Source organism: Alosa pseudoharengus, unplaced genomic scaffold (genome assembly GCF_046254945.1).
Source record: "Alosa pseudoharengus isolate Yale_2024_CS ecotype anadromous, Long Island Sound unplaced genomic scaffold, YU_APseudo_1.1 YU_APseudo_1.1_scf_11, whole genome shotgun sequence".
Classification (NCBI taxonomy): Eukaryota; Metazoa; Chordata; class Actinopteri; order Clupeiformes; family Clupeidae; genus Alosa; species Alosa pseudoharengus.
Genome location: NW_027468576.1, coordinates 15,622,911 through 15,628,444, shown reverse-complemented (window position 1 = coordinate 15,628,444; position 5,534 = coordinate 15,622,911). Strand labels below are relative to the sequence as shown.

The 5,534-nt window shown below is 45.8% G+C and overlaps 1 non-coding gene across 1 annotated transcript; it reads right to left on the bottom strand.

Annotated features, from left to right (window-relative positions):
- Positions 1–4,608: 4,608 nt before the first annotated feature.
- Positions 4,609–4,796, bottom strand: LOC143117597 (U2 spliceosomal RNA). The gene has a single exon (XR_012986044.1). It is a non-coding gene; the product is annotated as a U2 spliceosomal RNA (small nuclear RNA).
- Between the last annotated feature and the right edge of the window lie 738 nt (positions 4,797–5,534).

Sequence of the window (5,534 nt, the reverse complement as noted above, 5' to 3'; positions counted from 1 at the left end):
CATACCCAGCCTGATGTTTTGACCATTTTCACCCATTCATCAGGGTCATGGCGTAGAAATCACCACAATGTTCATGAACATACGCATTCACACTCACACACACACAAACACAGACAGACACGCACTCACATTAACACACGCAAACATACTCACATAAACACACACACATTATGCACACACACACTCACACAGGTACCTAGAGACACCCAAAATACACACATACATACTTTGAAGAGAGCTGTACCACTGGCAAGGTCTACTGAGCTAAGCACAGCACCAGGGTCAGCAGCTCAGGAGAGAATACATTCAGTGAAGTCCTCCCTCTCCTACCTACCCATATCAATCACCCAATTATAGATACACACGAGGGCAGAAATCAATCCCAGGCTCGCACATTAGTTACACAGCCCATGAACCCATGCATCTGAGCTAACCACAGCTCAAGGTAGGGTAGTCGTGAAATCCCACAGGAAAGGCTTTAATGGATAGGGAATAATGTATGTGGTATGGGCATCCATGCACGGCATTCGTTGTTACAACTTGCAGCCTGTTCCTAAACAACCGTAACGGCTAAGCGTGTGTCCAGCTGGAGGTGGAAGGCCATGAGAATGGCCGTTATGAAATCAATATTAACTATGGAGGAACAACATCTCTCTCTCTTCCCCCCCCCTCTCTCTTACTTCTTTCTTCCTCTCTTCCAGCTGCTCTGTGCTTTTAACAACCACTGGCAGCACAACAACCCTGTCAATACTGATTTGAATGTCCATTTCCCATTACATGGAACACACAGATACACACACAGAGATCATAAATATCTACTCCAAATACCAGTAGATCCACCGCAAAGCAGTACATGATATGGCCGCCGCATGTTCCCTGCATCCCTGCATGTTCTCTGCGTTGTAATAAAGGGAAGACAAATGTCAGAGGGTCATGCTACTCCATGCACGCGCTGTTCATAAGGGTCCCTAAGCCTCCCGCTCTGGCTTTTAATACCACAGGGTAAGGGCACCATGTGTCAATAAGATGGAGCCTGAATCCTGTTTCACAGAAAGCCTCCGAGATGGAGGGATGTCTCTCAGCCGCGCCGTTCGTGCACACTGGTGAAAGACTCCCTAAAGACTCAGGGAAAGTCATATTGGATTCAGGAAACATTTGCATTGCATTTAACCATGATGACTTATGTAGAGACACGGTGTATGTTTTTTTTTATTATTCATACGCATGGAACACTGCTATTCTTTATGGGGTCAAATGTTCAGTAGGTGCAGAATGAGGCTCATTCAGTGTGATGGATATGGCAGCACCCCTTATGGAATTACTTCTCTTTAGCCACCATCCACGGCTAGGATAGCAAATGAGTGTGGAGTAATAATTAATCAGCCTTGGAAAAAAAAATGCTTAAACTAGACTGACGAAAGTACACTTTAAAAAGATGAAGTAGTTGCTCTTACAAAGAAAATTGGTGGAAAAAAAGTGGAAGAACAACGGGAGTTAGAGAGACATGTGCAAGAACAAACAATGTGGGTGATTATTCGCGCGTGATTTCAAAGCACCGACTCCATGTTTACTCTCTACCTGCAGCTCATTAGCGACAATCAAGCTTTTCTTTTCTTCCTTTTCATTAGTGTAGGCTACACCACCCTGTCACATGCTGAAAACTTTATAAATGAGGTATGGATGATGTTTGGCAGTGAAAAATAACTGCAGGGTTGTCTGTGAAGGATCATAGGACAATAGTTGTCCAGAATGGAACTACAGTACACTCCCTCAGTTGTTTTCACAGTACCATTTTGTTCATTTTGCTTTTCTTATGTTTTCTCAGTAAGTTCTTTAGTTTGAGGTTGCAAATTGGGGTAGTTTATCTGCTGTGTTTCGCGTTTTGTTTTCTTTTAAATTGCTGGACGTTCCGGTGCATTTGGAGTGCGCTTTCAAACACTCAGTGACATTAATGGTCCGATCAGGCCAAAAATGACTAAAAACAAAGCCTGTTTGTCTGCAATTAGATAGCACGCTATTGAGAGTACTGACACTAATGGAGAGTCGGGGTATCTCCCGAGAGCCGCATTAGCCCCGAACGCTATCGGAGACAGCTGCATTTAGTGAGATACATTCGGGTAATAACAAGGCTAAAGGACTCAACGTGCTAACATAACTCGACAAAAATAAACAAGTTGAGCTCATTTGCGCACAGCGGCGCTGAGTAACTTTCCCCACAGGAGGTTGGGCAGAGGGTTGCGATTCAACAAGTAAATTAAGTGTCAACGAAAGTTTGTGTTTTTTCTTTAATTATTTCCTTTTCACGCTTAAAATGGATCCAGTGGAGTAAAATGTGAAGATAAACAGCTAGCTGGGTAGCGGGGTATGGTGGGGAGAGGTGCATATGTTTGGAACTAAAGGAGGGCTTTACCTTCTTGAAGAGGGAACAGATGTAGTTGTTCCCCATGGAGCTAAATAATGAGAATAGAAAAGAGAAAAGGGGGTGGGGATAGGGTGGGTGGGTGTAGGTGATCCTGCCTTTGATTTGTGTGTGTGTGTGTGTGTAACAGAGAGAGCTCAATCAGAAGCACCACATGAGTCCCTGGTCTGACAAAAAAATAAGCCTCAGTGATGTCATTATTATATAGCAAGCATTGAGTACACCCTCCAAGCTGGTTGGATGGTGCTTGTTATTAGCCTGGGGGAAGTTAAACACAGACAGACATAAACACTTCATGTAACTCCTCAGTGCAAACACACACACACACACACACACACACACATAAAAGGAGAGATAGAGTGTATGTGTGAGAAAGAGAGAAAGATATAGAGAGAGATGCAAATTATTTGTGAGTCATAATTTTACAAACAGAAATCATCTAGCTGATTAGTTATTGTTCCGGATAACCTCAAGACTGTTTAGTTTTCCATTCACACAGGGGAAGGTGTATTATATTATATTGAACAGAAATCAATGGAAAAGCAATGCTGCAATCAGAATACTAACATAACCTGTGACCTGACTTTCAAAAAATATCTCCAAAGGTTCTTTGTTATCTCTCGGATACATAAAGAAAAAGGTTTCACCTGCATTTGATCTACTGTGAGCTGAAATGAGAAGAGACAGAGTTTGTGTAGGTGTATGTCTGTGTGTGTGGATAGAGAGGAGTTTTATGAAAGACAGAAATTGGACTGATGTACAATAAGGCTAACCAGCAGGTGTCCTTAATAGTTAAAAGTTAGACCTGTCCACTGTCCTCTCCAGCTGTTTCTATCTATCCTTACCAGCTTTTCCCTCTCTTTGTAAACCATTCTTATTCTCTCATATCATTCCTCCCTTTTCACTCATTCCTAATCTCTCTCTCTTCATTTCTGCCTTTCTCTCTCTCTCTCTCTCTCTCAGTTCTCACTCACCTTTCCTCTCTGTATCTCTCCCTACTGCTCTCTCTTCCTCATCTGTCTCTGTCACCCGGGCTACACAGGGTCAACTGAAACGCTCCGTTCATGTAGCATAAAAATAGTAGACTAGAAAATAGTAATTAGAAGACTGGTCTAATTTTTTGATTGTTTCTGGTGTAGCCAGTTCCATTCATTATAGTGGAAGCTAATTGTTGCAGCAGACGCTACATTAATGGAACGCTTCAGTTACGTGCCCGCTGTAGCCTCCCTGTTTTTCTCTCTTTCTCTCTCTCTCTCTGCTCCTGGTGATCTCCCTCTCAGGTAGCTCTACATTGGTCTTCCTCTGTCTGGCAGCTGTGTCAACTCTTGGCAGGGTGGCACGCTGGCACCACTGTGCCCAGCAGGGCAGAAGGAGCTCAATCAGCTCTGCAGCACACAGACACTCTCCTCTCTTACCCCTTTCATCCCCTCCATGGTGCTCCCCTCTCTTCTCCTCCTCTCCTCCCCACACCATCACTCTCACCTCCTATCCTCCCTTTCCCTCTCCTCCTCTCCTCTACCCTCTCATCTCCTCTTTTCCTCCCCACACCATCACTCTCACCTCATCTCCTCCATGGACGGATTATGAACTTTCGGGCCCCTGGGCCCAGATGTATTAAGGGCCCCGCACTAATTGTCATATATGTGGGAATTTTTGTAAATTTGTTTGATGTGATTTCCTGTATTCTGGTGCATTTTGGGGATGGCCAATACTAAATTCAATCAGATTCATAGCCTACATCCTGATTTGTTGATATTTAGGCAATGATTCCATGCAAAGGCTTGGGCTTCAGGGCCCCCTGACCCCTTGGCCCCCTGGGCCTGGGCCCGGTAGGCCCGTGCAGTAATCCATCCCTGATCTCCTCTACTCCCCTCTCCTCTCCTCCCCACACCATCACTCTCCTCTCCACCATTCTTCTGTCCTCTCATATCCTTTACCCCCCTCTTCCCCTCCCTCTCCACTTCTCGGCCCTCTTTTAAGTATATATATATATACTTTTTTGATCCCGTGAGGGAAATTTGGTCTCTGCATTTAACCCAATCGGTGAATTAGTGAAACACAAACAGCACACAGTGAAGACACAGTGAGGTGAAGCACACACTAATCCCGGCCCACTGGTCGGGGCTCGAACCGGCAACCCTCCGGTTACAAGTCCAGAGTGCTAACCAGTGGGCCACGGCTGCCCACAAGGGATGTGCACCGTTCCTGGAGTCACTGCAATACCGGGTCGATGCGTCGAGCAGACGGAGCAAGCCCCTCTTCCGTCTCCCTGTTCCAAAAATCAGATTAATATATGGTCCTCGGGTAGAGGACGTATCAGATATTAAACTGATAAGAACAGATACTACACTTGACCTGTCTCCCCCTACACTGCTCTCCTGTCTCCCCCTACACTGCTCTCCTGTCTCCCCCTACACTGCCCCTCACCATTCTGACCAGAGTGCCAAAGACCATCAAGGCTCCAAATGAAAAAGAAAAAAGAGCAGCCTGAGCAGTGAGAGAGTGAGACTCACAGAGGCCCAGGCCCCTTGCAGCCCTCCATGGGGGTGATGGGCATGATCCTACCCCTGCCCTGCCCCGCTGTGACATTGAGCTTCAGCATTGGCTCCAGCTCCTGAGTGATGGCTTAGCGCCTCCTCTCTCTATCTCAACCCATGGAGCTCCCCAGGCGACCCGCCATGGGGGCCTCTTGTTTATGCTGAAACGAGCACAGCACCTTTCCATCTGTCACGCTTTGCACACACACACACACACACACACACACACACATATGTATCCATATATCTAGGAGTGCATGTGGCAAGGCATATAAAACAAAGGCATGCCAATACCGCTGCCCGTCCGAGCCAAATTAAATCTGAAAAACCTATTACATTACCGGCACAGTGGCTTATTTATTTCCAGGAGCCCAGACTGTGTGAACGTGTCGTCGGTATAAATGAGACCCAAAGGCACTGAATTATTCCACATCTAAAAAATAACAACAACAGCAACCAACAACGCTGGGGCCTGAGCAGCAAGCCAGCAGATAGTGACAACAGGAAGAGTGCAGAGCATCTGGAGCCCTTAATGAGCATGGAGAGAGAAACAGAGAAGGGAGAGAGAGAGAGAGGGA